The 13,284-nt window shown below is 41.7% G+C and overlaps 1 protein-coding gene across 1 annotated transcript in view; it reads right to left on the reverse strand.

Moving 5' to 3' along the window:
* Nucleotides 1-13,284, reverse strand: part of LOC126213528 (5'-AMP-activated protein kinase subunit gamma-2-like) — an 889,308-nt gene that overhangs the window by 688,658 nt on the left and 187,366 nt on the right. The window lies entirely within an intron of this gene.

The following is a 13,284-nucleotide window of genomic DNA, read 5'->3' on the forward strand; positions in this document are numbered from 1 at the left end:
GTCAATCAAGGAAGTCGAGTGATTGTCAAAAAATGGACGAAAAAATTTCGTGCGCTGATTAAACATTACTTTGTGAAAGGCAAAACGCCTCAGGAGACTACAGAGAAGCCTGATGAACGACTCTGCACCTTTTATCAGAACAGTTTATAAGGCGTTTCAAAATTTTAGGAGTGGCCATATGGGCGCAAGTGATGCTGAATGTTCTGGACGCCCTGTGGAGGTTTCGACTCCAGAAATCATTGATAAAATCCGTGATATGGTGATGTATGACAGAAGAATTAAGGTGCGTGAGATTGCTAGTGCTGTGGGCATCACGAATGAACGGGTACCTAATATTTCGCACACACATTTGGACATGAGAATGTTATCCGCAAGATGGGTTCCGCGATTGCTCGCGCTTGACCAAAAACGGAATCGTGTGAAGTGTTGCGACGATGGTTTGCAGCTGTCCAGGAAGAATCCGCAAGACTTTAAGCGTCTTTTTGTCACTGTGGATGAAACATGGATACATTACTACACTCCTGACACCAGACAACAATCTAAACAATGGCTTACCAAGGGAGAATCTGTACCAAAAAAAGGCGATGACCATTCCTTCGGCCGGAAAGGTTATGGCGACTGTCTTTTGGGATTCGCAAGGGATAATCCTCATCGACTATCTCGGAAAGAGTAAAACTGTAACAGGTGCGTATTATTAATCGTTATTCGATGCTCCTGTTTCTTCAGCACCCACCAGAGAAATGCTTAACTTTAAGAGATTTAACTTCAAGAGCGCGGCATATCCGTAACACCAGCATCCAGTACCATTTCTCAGCACGATACTGTCAACGACATTTTGCCAACTCCACAGTAAAGAAGTATTGAATCGGAAAAGGAAAAGATACACATCAATTCGACTGAATTCAAATGAAAAGCTCGAAAACCTTCGCAACAAGAGAAATCTTTTTAGCACGAACAAAGAAAGAAATAAATAGAACCAACAAGAACAATAAACAAATGTAGGTCTATGCGTAATGATGAAAGACGTATTAAAAGCTTCAAATCGCCAGTAAAAACCGAGAATAGTTGTGGAATTTGCTTCCTGAATTATTATAGTGCAGAATCATTGGCAAAGTGTGATCGGATTCGCTGCCAAATTTGTAATTTCTGGCACCACAGTCTCTTCTATGTGGAAGATATCAAATATCAGAATTGTATGAAGTCTTGATCACAATTGTACCTAGTGCGGCACATTTTCGAGACGTTTTACTCAGTTCTGTAACCTTTTCTTGTGTTAAAACCAACATTTGTAATGGCGTGATATTTTTGTTATATATTCTCTGAACGTTAAAGAGCATGTGCGATAATTTAAATTATTTCTGTCCTCAATACGTTTCCAGTTACAATAGCATTCGTCCGAAATTATCGAAATTGTACTACCTTATCCTACTTTTAAACAATGCATAACACTGTGCTGTGTGTATTATTGTTATTGTGTTAAATCTTTAACGTAATGTTATACCTCTTAATAAGGAGATGATGAAAGCATTTTATATTTTGAAACTTCGTTCATAAATAGATGAAAAATACTGAAAATCAAATTTTGGCTACCACTCAAAGTCGTCAGATAGGTAACCTACAGTTGGATTGAGGAGAGCGTTTTAGTCATTCAGCTATATAGGTAGGACTATTTTACCTCTGCAGATTGGCCACTGTTATTCAGTACGTAATACTTATTTTCATTTAACAGTATGTGCTGTCGCACTTCTGTACCGCATCTTAATTTATTTGCGTCCGAGCGGTAATTAAGAATAAAAGTAGATGTTATTTTTCTTAAGAAATTATGATTCCATATTTATTAATGTGTGTGAAATCTTATGGGACTTAATTGCTAAGGTCATCAGTCCCTAAGCTTACACACAACCTAAATTATCATAAGGACACACACACACACACACACACACACACACACACACACACACACACACACACACACACACCCCCCCCCGAGGGAGGACTCGAACCTCCGCCGGGACCAGCCGCTCAGTCCATGACTGCAGCACATACGACCGCTCGGCTAATCCCGCGCGGCCCATATTTATTATCTGGATTTCTATTTGTTAATAAATGTGATGTTTAATCATTCGTAAAATAAACACGCTATTAGCCTGATTCACTGTAGCGGCTCCAGAATTACACATATTCGTACTCGACGCACTCCGCTGCCAACGACTGCAAATGCGTTTTACGTAACAGCGCTCAGACTTCATCTGTTCTTCAAAGATGAATTTTTTTTATTTTTTTTTTTTTGCAGTCTTTTATTGGAGATTCGTTTTATGCAGTGCCGCTTTACGAAATTACCTTTCGACCACTGACGTGAAAATTTTGTAAACGAGAAGCAAATTTAAGAGCCTAAGCGAGATTTGAGTCTTAGTTTTAACCTTAAGTGGCTGGAGTGACACACGGGCGACAGTCTTGTCAGACGGTATCTTATCATTTCCAGATTTACGCTCGTGACACATTTATCTCCGTCTGATAACAAGTTGCCAATCTTTGCACCAAGTGCACTTCCAGATGCAGATGCGTCCGTATTTCGTGTACCGAGTTTGCATCACGACGCTGGCTCCCCGAAAACTGCTACGTCGTCTCCCAACGTCCACTTATTTACGAACACAGGGTGAACCCAAACTCCACACCCAAAATCTCGCTATTGCTGCGAGTTCACGCACGAACAGAAGAGAAGAGCGGTTTTTAAATGTGGTGCCTTGGAAGAAAGGCGAGCATTAGATGGGAAGATCACGTTATTAACGAGGCGGTACTGAATAGAATTGGGGAGGGGGGCGTAACTCCACGACAAGAAAGAAGGGGGAAGCGTGGGAGGGAACGAGAGATTAGTGTTTTAACGCCCTGTTGGCAACGAGGTCATTAGAGACCGAGCACAAACACAGAATAGGGAAGGATGTGAAACGAAGTCGGCTGTGCCCTTTCATAGGAAGGTGTGCGGACATTTGCCACGATTTCACCTGCTCCGAACGGTTGGGTCCCTTGCCTCCCCCCCCCCCCCCCCCTCCTCCTCCTCCTCCTCCTCATCGCTGTCGCACAGTACAGGTACTTACTGAGACTTTCCGCTGGTTTACTTAACATATGACCGGAATCTCTCTGGATTTTCCGTCACACTTCTAGAGAGATTTTCGTTGTGGAAACTATTAAATGCATCTCGCACTGAAATCCGCACCAAATTTCGAGCCTCAGTAAAACTTCGCCAATCTTGGAGATTTTGCGTACGTCTAAATTATACGTGCCTTTTTCGGTGCTCCTGCAGCAGCTTTCTGTCGTGTTTTGTGTACCATGGGGGATCAGTTCAGTCTCTTATTAATTTATTTGGTACGAATCTCTCGAGAGCTGTCGATACTATTTCTTTGAAGCCACATTTGGTCTTCACTTACATAGTTTGGAAGGATTCGAGACTGTCTCTTAGACGTCAACCGAATTTTTAGCTGCTTTTATAAATAGTTATGTTTCGCGTTTAGTTTTGGTGAATTCCTTTGTTACGGAATTGCGCCTCGCTCGACTGTGTGTTCACAAATCTCTGCATCCGTCGTGATGCTCAGGATTATTTGTGGCTAAGACGTGAAGTGTGTTTTCGTAACCATTTACAATTTGAATGGCCTCGTGAACTAACTTTTCGAAATAATTTTAAAAACAGCTTTTAGAACAATTACGGTAGTTGTTTTGTATCTACAGTAGGGTCTGAATATGTATTTTTGTCAACATACGGAAGGTAGATTGAAGTCACTTCCAACTATAATTGTATGAGTGGGGTACCTATTTGTGATGAGACTAGAGTTTTCTTTGAAATGTTCAGCAACTGTTTCATCTGAGACCGGGGGTCAGTAAAAGGAGCCAGTAATTAATTTATTCCGGTTGTCGAATATAACCTCTGCCCATACTAAGTCACAGGAACCATCTGTTTCAATGTCGCTTGTGAGCTGAAACACACATTACATTATTTTTCCTTAAGTTGGACTTCTTGTTTCTGTTGTAGTGCACGTCATTACAATTACGGTTTTTCCCTCCAAAACCTAGGATGCTTTCTCTGTGACCCTGTAAATACCAGAGCTAAACAATGTAGAACAACAACGTACGTCACAAAAAATGGCTCTGAGCACTATGGGACTTAACTTCTGAGGTCATCAGTCGCCTAGAACTTAGAACTACTTAAACCTAACTAACCTAAGGACATCACACACATCCATGCCCGAGGCAGGATTCTAACCTGCGACCGTAGTGGTCGCGCGGTTCCAGACTGAAGCGCCTAGAACCGCTCGGCCACTCCGGCCGGCGTACGTTACAAGCATAGCATTCTCTATTACTTCATTTCCTTTTTTCAAACATTTTAATATAGTACGTCGACTTTAGATGACATGTCAATGTTTCATGTTCTTATCTCTATTTAGTGAACGTATTTTCAGTCATGTTTTGAACATTGTCCCGCTATACTTTATTAACTAATGTTTCGCCGAAGGGGATATCGCATTTCAGAGAGTAAATTAATATCGAGTATGTCGTTCTTCTTTTCAAACATTCACATTTCCATTTCTTCTTCCTTTGTTGTCTTTTGGGCATGCAGTTGTAGTAATTAAAGCAAGCACAAATGCAGTGATCAAAAAGAAATGATTAGCGTACATTCGCATTCTCTTTACATCGTTCCTTTCTTGTTGCTCCCTTGGCGACGGACTGTTTCTATCGCGATCAGTAAGCGTGAAAGGAAGCTACCGTACAGACAAGAGGGGTCTATATTTATACTTGGCACAACTAATTACATACCGACACAATCGTCGGTATTGCTTTCGTTTCCCAAAAGTTATAAATATTTCGATTTCGGAAAAGAAGCTCCGTATTTGGCCAAGTTGTCGAAGAAGAATGTCCCTTACGTACTGGTTGTATCGAGTGAGATGTAGAGACGGCGGTTTGAAAGCGGACAGAAGTAGTACGAGGAAGGGCGTCCCTTACCTGAGGGATCGCTACTCAAGCTGCCTGGCGGAGGGGCAAGTGTGGCATATGTCCGGCATTTCATAGAGACCATCCCGGCATTTGCCTGAAGCGATTTGAGGGAAATCACGGAAAACCTTAATCATAATCGCCGGACGCCGATATGAACCGTTGTCCTCCCGTATGCGAGTCCAGTGTGTTGACCACCTCCTTCGATGGGATTTAGAAAATGGTTATCAGTCGATAGAACACACTATCAGGCATCGAACAATTGTGAGCTTGTAATGGATGAATGTGTGTGTGTGTGTGTGTGTGTGTGTGTGTGTGTGTGTGTGTGTGTGTGTGTGTGTGTGTGTGTGTGTGTGTAGCACACTGAGAGCAGTGTAGGCCGCTGTTTGTTCGTAATAATTGACGAAAATTCATCGAGTGCAACAGAGCTGGTATCTGGCGTTCCCCGAAGGTAGTGCGACAGGTCCGCTGTTGTTCCTGATCTGCATAAACCATTTAGGAGATAATCTGAGCAGCCCATTCACGTTATTTGCGGATGGTACTATCATTTACCGTCTAGTAAAGTCATCAGAAGATAAAAAACGAAGGCAACTAGAGTTAGACAAGATTTCTGTACGGTGCGAAAAGTGGCAGGTGGCAGTAAACTCAAAATTGTGAGAGATCCACATACATGAGAATTTAAAAAAAATTTAATAAGTTTCCTTTAATTTACGTCTATGGTCAGAAACTTTTTGTTAACAGATTACCAGTTTCAGTCCTTAATGACAATGATCAGATCTGTTTCATAAGAACAGACCGAAACCGGTAATCTGTTTACAAAAAGTTTCTGACCATAGATGTAAATGAAAAGAAACTTATTACATATTCGTGTCACTGTTTTTTCGCGACGATGTCGCAGCTTGAGAAAAAAAAAATTACCTTAACATTTCAGTTACGCGACAGATCACAGATATTCAGGCTATGAATTTAGCTGAATACCTGTGCGTTACAGTCACGATGAACTGAAATTAGAACCCAACTGCGACATAATCGCGTGTACAAACAGTGATCCAATACTGTAAAATGCTTTTTATTCCAGTCTATGATCACAAATGAATTCACTAGACGGTGACCGGTTTCAGTCTGTAATGACCATCTGCAGGGAAGCAGCCTACTCACGCCGTAGTAAATTCACATCAGTCTTTCCATTGTGTGCCAGCCAGTCCGCTGTAACTAGCTCTGACGTCATAAATGTTGGGCAATACTTTAAAAATCAAGTAAATAACCTGAAACGTTTCTAGCGTGTCAGGAGTAATACTAAATCAATATGTGTTGAGTATCAGTTCAATAACTTTAACCATTTTCGAAATTTGGACGTTTTTCTGTAAAAATCATTGGCACAACGGAAAAGAGCTAGAGACTTAAAAATTTATATTTAGATTCCTTTTTCATAATAATTTAGTAGAAACAGTATTCTGGATCTCACAAATTAAAATTTTAGTTGAAATTCATGATTTTCTGGTTTTTGTCTTAAAAATTACGGAAGCAAGATAGATTAAGTAGGCTAATAAATAAGGCTAGGATGTTTAAATGTAAGTAGAAGGGAGATCCGCTATAATCATAAAGATGTGAAGTTTCAATTGAATAACTGTAAAACTATAGCGATACCGTATCTGCAAAGGGCAAGTTCAGAGCTCGTCTACTGCGTGTAGTGTAATTAAATTAATTCTCTCGCCCGAAATATTTTAATTTGCCACGTCAGACTTTTATTATGATTACTTACCTATGTGCTGATTGCACATTTAAATTGAGAGCTTCATCGGCCATCAGCAAAGGAAGCGATGATTTGTTTAATAACTTAAAGTGGTGCATTACTAGCCCAGCGGCTAGTCGGGAGAGCCGATTTGATCAGGCGTTCCCTTAGCCGTCCGCACCGCGGCTTTATATGTAAGAACGCTGCGCGAGAAAGAAAGGAAGGCCCCAGTTCTCTCCAGACGCTGAATAGCACACCATCTGTGTCCGGAGTCGCGTCGCGTCGGTATCATTGCTACAAACAGCCTCGGATGCCGTAATAAGTTACTCCGGATACGCGTAACCATGAAATCGTTTTCGAGTGAAGTGTTAATTCTGGGATGACTTTAATGATCTATCTTCAGTTTGCGTATGTCGTATTTTCACGTGCCGCCGTGCGCATTTGATGAACATCATCATCAAATTATGGCGAGCATTCACTTAAACATTTGGTTTGAACAGTTATAGTTGCATCCGCGCATTAGACTCTGAACTGCTCTGGTAATTGGATTGTGTGGATTCTTTCTGGTGTGTGACTTTCAGAATATAGTGAACATTATAGAGAGAATCGTTTTTGATTATGAATCCCAGACAATCTCCTAATTCCTCAGAGCTATAAGCTGTAGCTATAAGTGTATTTCTCAGATAAAGTGGGTACTAGGAATTCTAATTACAGGCATCACGTTTTGCTAATCACTTTCTGGTTGCCAATATTGTAGTTAGAGAGCCAGTGTTGAGAACGGCAAAACAGCAGCATTAAATAAATAAATAACAGCAACATTTTATAACAATAATTCCACCCGCCGCCCCACACATCCTCAGATCTTTTTTACACCATGTCCTAAAGTGATACGACCATAATGGCATCGTCGAAACATATAAATGTAATCAACATAGCATCGTCACATAGATTTAAAATATCGTGTAGAATAGCCAATAATCACTTGTGGACGATGTGGTCTATTCTACACCATATTTTAAATCTATGTGACGATGCTATGTTGATTACATTTATATGTTTTGACGATGCCATTATGGTCGTATCACTTCAGGACATTGTGTAAAAAAAGATCTGAGGATGGTGATTACAGACTGAAACCGGTCATCGTCTAAAGAATTCATTTGTAATCGGAAACTGGAATAAAAAGCACTGAAATTAGAACAGTCACACAAAAAAAGCTATCGGGAATGCGAAGCGAAGACTGCGTTTTATTGGCAGAACACTTAGAAGACGCAGCAGGTGTACTAGAGAAACAGCCTACACTACGATTGTCCGTCCTCTTTTGGACTACTGCTGCAAAGTGTGGGATCCTTACCAGGCAGGACTCTTGGTGGACGTCGGAAAAGTTCAAAGAAGAGGAGCACGTTTCGCATTATCGAGAAATAAGGGACAGACTGTCACGGATGCGACACGCGAGTTGGGGTGGCAATCAATATAGCAAAGGCGTTTCTCGCTATAGCGCGGTCTTTTCACGAAATTTTGCATCGGCAACTTTGAAGCGGGTCATTGGTAGCGTTAGCTAAGATCGGCACCACCGAAATACTTTCACATTCAATTTCTCTCTGGTTATCGACAAATGGTACATAGTAGAGATCCTTAATTATACCTGTGTTCAGGAAGATCCGCCATCTTAGTGATCAGTTGTTCGACGTGGACACAAAGCAACGGTGGGAAAAAAAGTACGATATGCACTATGTTCTCCCAAAGGACTAGTATTAATTACGGAAACGTCGGAGGGATAAGCTAATAGAGATAGCAGCCACCATTGCAAAGTACGACCAATTCGCACCACTGTCGCATATTCACAACACAAAATTACATCCTGCGGACGGAGACTGTGTGTTTTTTTAAGCGCTGCAGCGCGAATTGTCTTGAATGAGCCGCTTCAGATTTTGTGTACTCTTAGGACCGTGTAGGCCACCATGAAAAAAATATTCGAGGCGTGTTTTTTTTAATTAAGTACCGTTTTGAAATTAAAAAAAAAGACGTGCTAAGATATCTCAATTTTATTTTTACATGAAAGCCCGTACCTTAATCTACTTTTATACATAATTTCCGTCAATACTGAGGCACTTGTCATAACACTGTACCAGTTTCGGAATACCCTCCTCACACAAGTCTGCCGCCTGACTTGTTAACCACTGCATCACCACTCTTTTGACTTCGTCATCGTCTCGAAGACGCTGGCCGCCCAGGTGTTTCTTCAAGTGCAGGAACAGATGGTAGTCACTGGGCGCAAGATCGGGGCTGTACGGAGGATGATCTAGAGATTCCCATCGAAAAGACGTGATGAGATCTTTGGTCTGATTCGCCACATGCGGACGGGCATTGTCTTGCAGTAAAATGATGCCCTTGCTCAACTTCCACGGACTGTTGCTTTAATTCTCGTATGACGTAGGCCACCCGTGTTTCATTGCCCGTAACCGTTTCGCTTAAGAAATCTTCACCGTCGTTGTGGTACCGCTAAAGGAAAGTCAATGCACTGTCTAAACGTTTGGTTTTGTGCACATCCGTCAACATTTTCGGTACCCAACGTGCGCACAATTTTCTGTAATTCGAGTGCTCGGTCACAATGCCGTACAAAACACTACGAGAAACATTAGGAAAGTCATGCCGCAAGGAGCAAATCGGAAGGCGTCTGTTTTCTCTCACCTTATTGTCAACATCCTGCACCAAACTTACATTAACGACCGGAGGACGCCCACTCCGTCGTTCATCGCGCACATTTGTGCGGCCATCTTTAAATGCTCTCACGCACTTTCTTACCATTCCATCACTATAATTTTTTTTCTCCGTAAACTGCACAGATCTCACGATGAATACCGATCGCTTTTAGGCCTTTAGCACTAACAAGGGAACCTCCCCATCGCACCCCCCTCAGAATTAGTTATAAGTTGGTACAGTGGATAGGCCTAAAAAAACTGAATACAGATCAATAGAGAAAACAGGAGGAAGTTGTGTGAAACTATGAAAAAATAAGCAAAATATTCAAATGAGTAGTCCATGTGTAAGATAGGCAACATCCAGGTGGGTGTGAACCCCTCAGCGCCGTGGTCCCGTGGTTAGCGTGTGCAGCTGCGGAACGATAGGTCATTGGCTCAAGTCTTCCCTCGGGAGAAAATTTTAATTTTTTGTTTTCAGACAATTATCAAAGTTCAGGCACTCACATATAATCAACTTCGCTCTCCAAAATTCCAGGATATGTTCAGATTTGCTTGGACATATGCAGGATTTGACGGTCTACACACGGAAAAATTTGAAAACGTTAAAAACATATGTTTTGACAGAGCACAGGCAAAACTGTGCGACTGTGAAACTGTTGCATTCATTTGTTGCAGTTATGTGACAAACTCTTATGTTTTCACACTTTTTTGGGAGTGATTATCACATCCACTAGAAAACCTAAATTGGGCAAGGTAGAAGAATCTTTTTACCCATTCACCAAGTGTACAAGCTAGGTGGGTCGACAACATATTTCTGTCATGTGACGCACATGCCGTCACCAGTGTCGTATAGAATATATATGACGTGTTTTACTGTGGAGGAATCGGTTGACCTATGACCCTGCAATCAAATGTTTTCGGTTTCCATTGGACAGGCACGTCCTTTCGTCTACTAATCGCACGGTTTTGCGGTGCGGTCGCAAAACACAGACACTAAACTTTTTACACTGAACAGAGACGTCAATGAACGAACGGACAGATCATAACTTTGCAAAAATAAAGAAAGTAAACTTTTCACTCTAGCGAAGATTTGAACCAAGAACCTCTCGCTCCGCAGTTGCTCATGCTAACCACGGGACCACGACGCTCCTGAACTCTGACTTTCCTAGATGTTGCCTATCTTGCACATGGACTACTCAGTTTGTATATTTTGCTTAGTTTTTTCATAGTTCCACACAACTTCCTGTTTTCTCGATTGATCTGTGTTCAGTTTTTCAAGGCCTATCCACTGTGCCAACTTATAACTAAATCTGAGGGGGGTGCGATGGGGAGGTTCCCTTATAAGAAATCGTATGACAGCCCGTACTTCACAGTCGGCGGGACTCAGGGAGGCACATCTCAGTACACAACGTAAACAAGGAAGCATCATCTTCAACTCTTGTACTCCTGTCTTCCTCAGTTGCTTGTAATATTACGGTATATTGATAATTTTTACTTATGGACCGTCTGACAGCAACAATTTCAGTGCCACACGCGTTTCGCCTTATTTTCTGCAAGGCAAAATCAGTGGCCTGGAGTATGTACATATGTTAGCTATTTCATTTACATTTTTTGTCACTGTGCCTATAGGTTATAAACAGTTCTGGTGGTTGGTATTCCCTATTAAGTAGTAATGTTTTGAACTGTGCTTACAGGCTGCGTGGACAATTTCCTTCTTAACATATTACGCTGCTGTTGCATAACCAAGGCAGACGAAGTGTTTGGTTTTTCAACAATTATCGCTCTCGCGAGTCCTCTCAGTATCCAAACAACACTTTGGGAGCTCCAGCAGGGCTAGCTGGAATTCCAAAACCACTCATCGGTCACGTAAATTCCCGTAACGGGAAAACATGCTGCCGAAGAGAGGAAATCTGGACTACGGGGTAATGGAAGAAACTTTTGGTCGGATCAGTCTTATTTCTGGCGGAGTTTACGTCCAGAGATTGAAACACGGCGAGCGTTCTGCGATTTGCGCAGCCATATTGTGGTGCCCCACGGGTCTCACGGCTGTTCTGGAAGGTCGCTTTACTGCGAAGGACTATGTGACTATTTTGGATGACCAGCTTCATCCCGTGGTACGATATAGTCCCTCTTCACACAGTTTGCCTCGTCCAGAACTGGCTTGGTAGGGAGAATTCTCTGGTCTCCCCTGCGCACCACAGTAACCTAATCTCTCAATATTACGCAGCCTTTGTGCCCTACTCTTCGGGGAGAAGGCTGTGAGATAGCTATCCATGACCGTTGCCTGGACGTGCATATATGAACAGTTCAGTTTACGTCTGCAGTGATACATCGTTGGCCCAAAACCTAAAATTTTACCTTTCCGCCATTCGAAAGATACAACTTTCTTATTTAGTTACCACAGATTGTCAGGTGTTTGTCTTACACTGAGAAACTACTTGACGATTGAGTTTAGTTAAAATGGAGATACACACGTGCGTACTGCGTAATGTTTTAACAGAATCAAAGTCATTACGTAATCAAAAATTAAATTAATCTAGACAGTGCTTTTCAACAAACATTTAAGAGAAAACGTTCGAAATGTTTTTTTTTTCGTTTTATTGTTCCCACACGGTAGCAAGCCGATGTTTATTTATATGTGCTTGTGTTAGTTAGGACATTTATGTAAAACAAGTGCTGCTGGCGATGAGTTTTCTTTGTTACTTTTCGATGTTGTTGTGGTCTTCAGTCCAGAGACTGGTTAGATGCAGCTCTCCATGCTACTCTATACTGTGCAAGCTTCTTCATCTCCCAGTACTTACTGCAACCTACATCCTTCTGAATCTGCTTAGTGTATTCATCTCTTGGTCTCCCTCTACGATTTTTACGCTCCACGCTGCCCTCCAGTACTAAATTTGTGATCCCTTGATGCCTCAGAACATGTCCTACCAACCGATCCCTTCTTCTAGTCGAGTTGTGCCACAAATTCCTCTTCTCCCCAATTCTATTCAATACTTCATCATTAGTTATGTGATCTACCCACCTAATCTTCAGCATTCTTCTGTAGCACCACATTTCGAAAGCTTATATTCTCTTCTTGTCCAAACTACTTATCGTCCACGTTTCACTTCCATACATGGCTACAATCCATACAAATACTTTCAGAAACGACTTCCTTACACTTAAATCTATACTCGATGCTAACAAATTTCTCTTCTTCAGAAACGCTTTCCTTGCCATTGCCAGTCTACATTTCATATCCTCTCCACCTCGACCATCATCAGTTATTTTCCTCCCCAAATAGCAAAACTCGTTTACTACTTTAAGTGTCTCATTTCCTGATCTAATTCCCTCAGCATCACCTGATTTATTTCGACTACCTCCCATTACCCTCCTTTTGCTTTTGTCGATGTTCATCTTATATCCTCCTTTCAAGACACTGTCCATTCGGTTCAGATGCTCTTCCAGGTCCTTTGCTGCCTCTGACAGAATTACAATGTCATCGGCGAACCTAAAAGTTTTTATTTCTTCTACACGGATTTTAGTACCTGCTCTGAATTTTTCTTTTGTTTCCTTTACTGCTTGCTCAATATACAGATTGAATAGCATCGGGGAGAGGCTACAACCCTGTCTCACTCACTTCCCAACGACTGCTTCCCCTTCATGCCCCTCGACTCTTGTAACTGCCATTTGGTTTCTGTACAAATTGTAAATAGCCTTTCGCTCCCCGTATTTTACCCCTGCCACCTTTAGAATTTGAAAGAATATTCCAGTCAACATTGTCAAAAGCTTTCTCTAAGTCTACAAATGCTAGAAACGTAGGTTTGTCTTTTCTTACTCTAGCTTCAAGATAAGCCCTATTGCCCCACGTGTTCCAACATTTCTATGGAA

Source organism: Schistocerca nitens, chromosome 11 (genome assembly GCF_023898315.1).
Source record: "Schistocerca nitens isolate TAMUIC-IGC-003100 chromosome 11, iqSchNite1.1, whole genome shotgun sequence".
Classification (NCBI taxonomy): Eukaryota; Metazoa; Arthropoda; class Insecta; order Orthoptera; family Acrididae; genus Schistocerca; species Schistocerca nitens.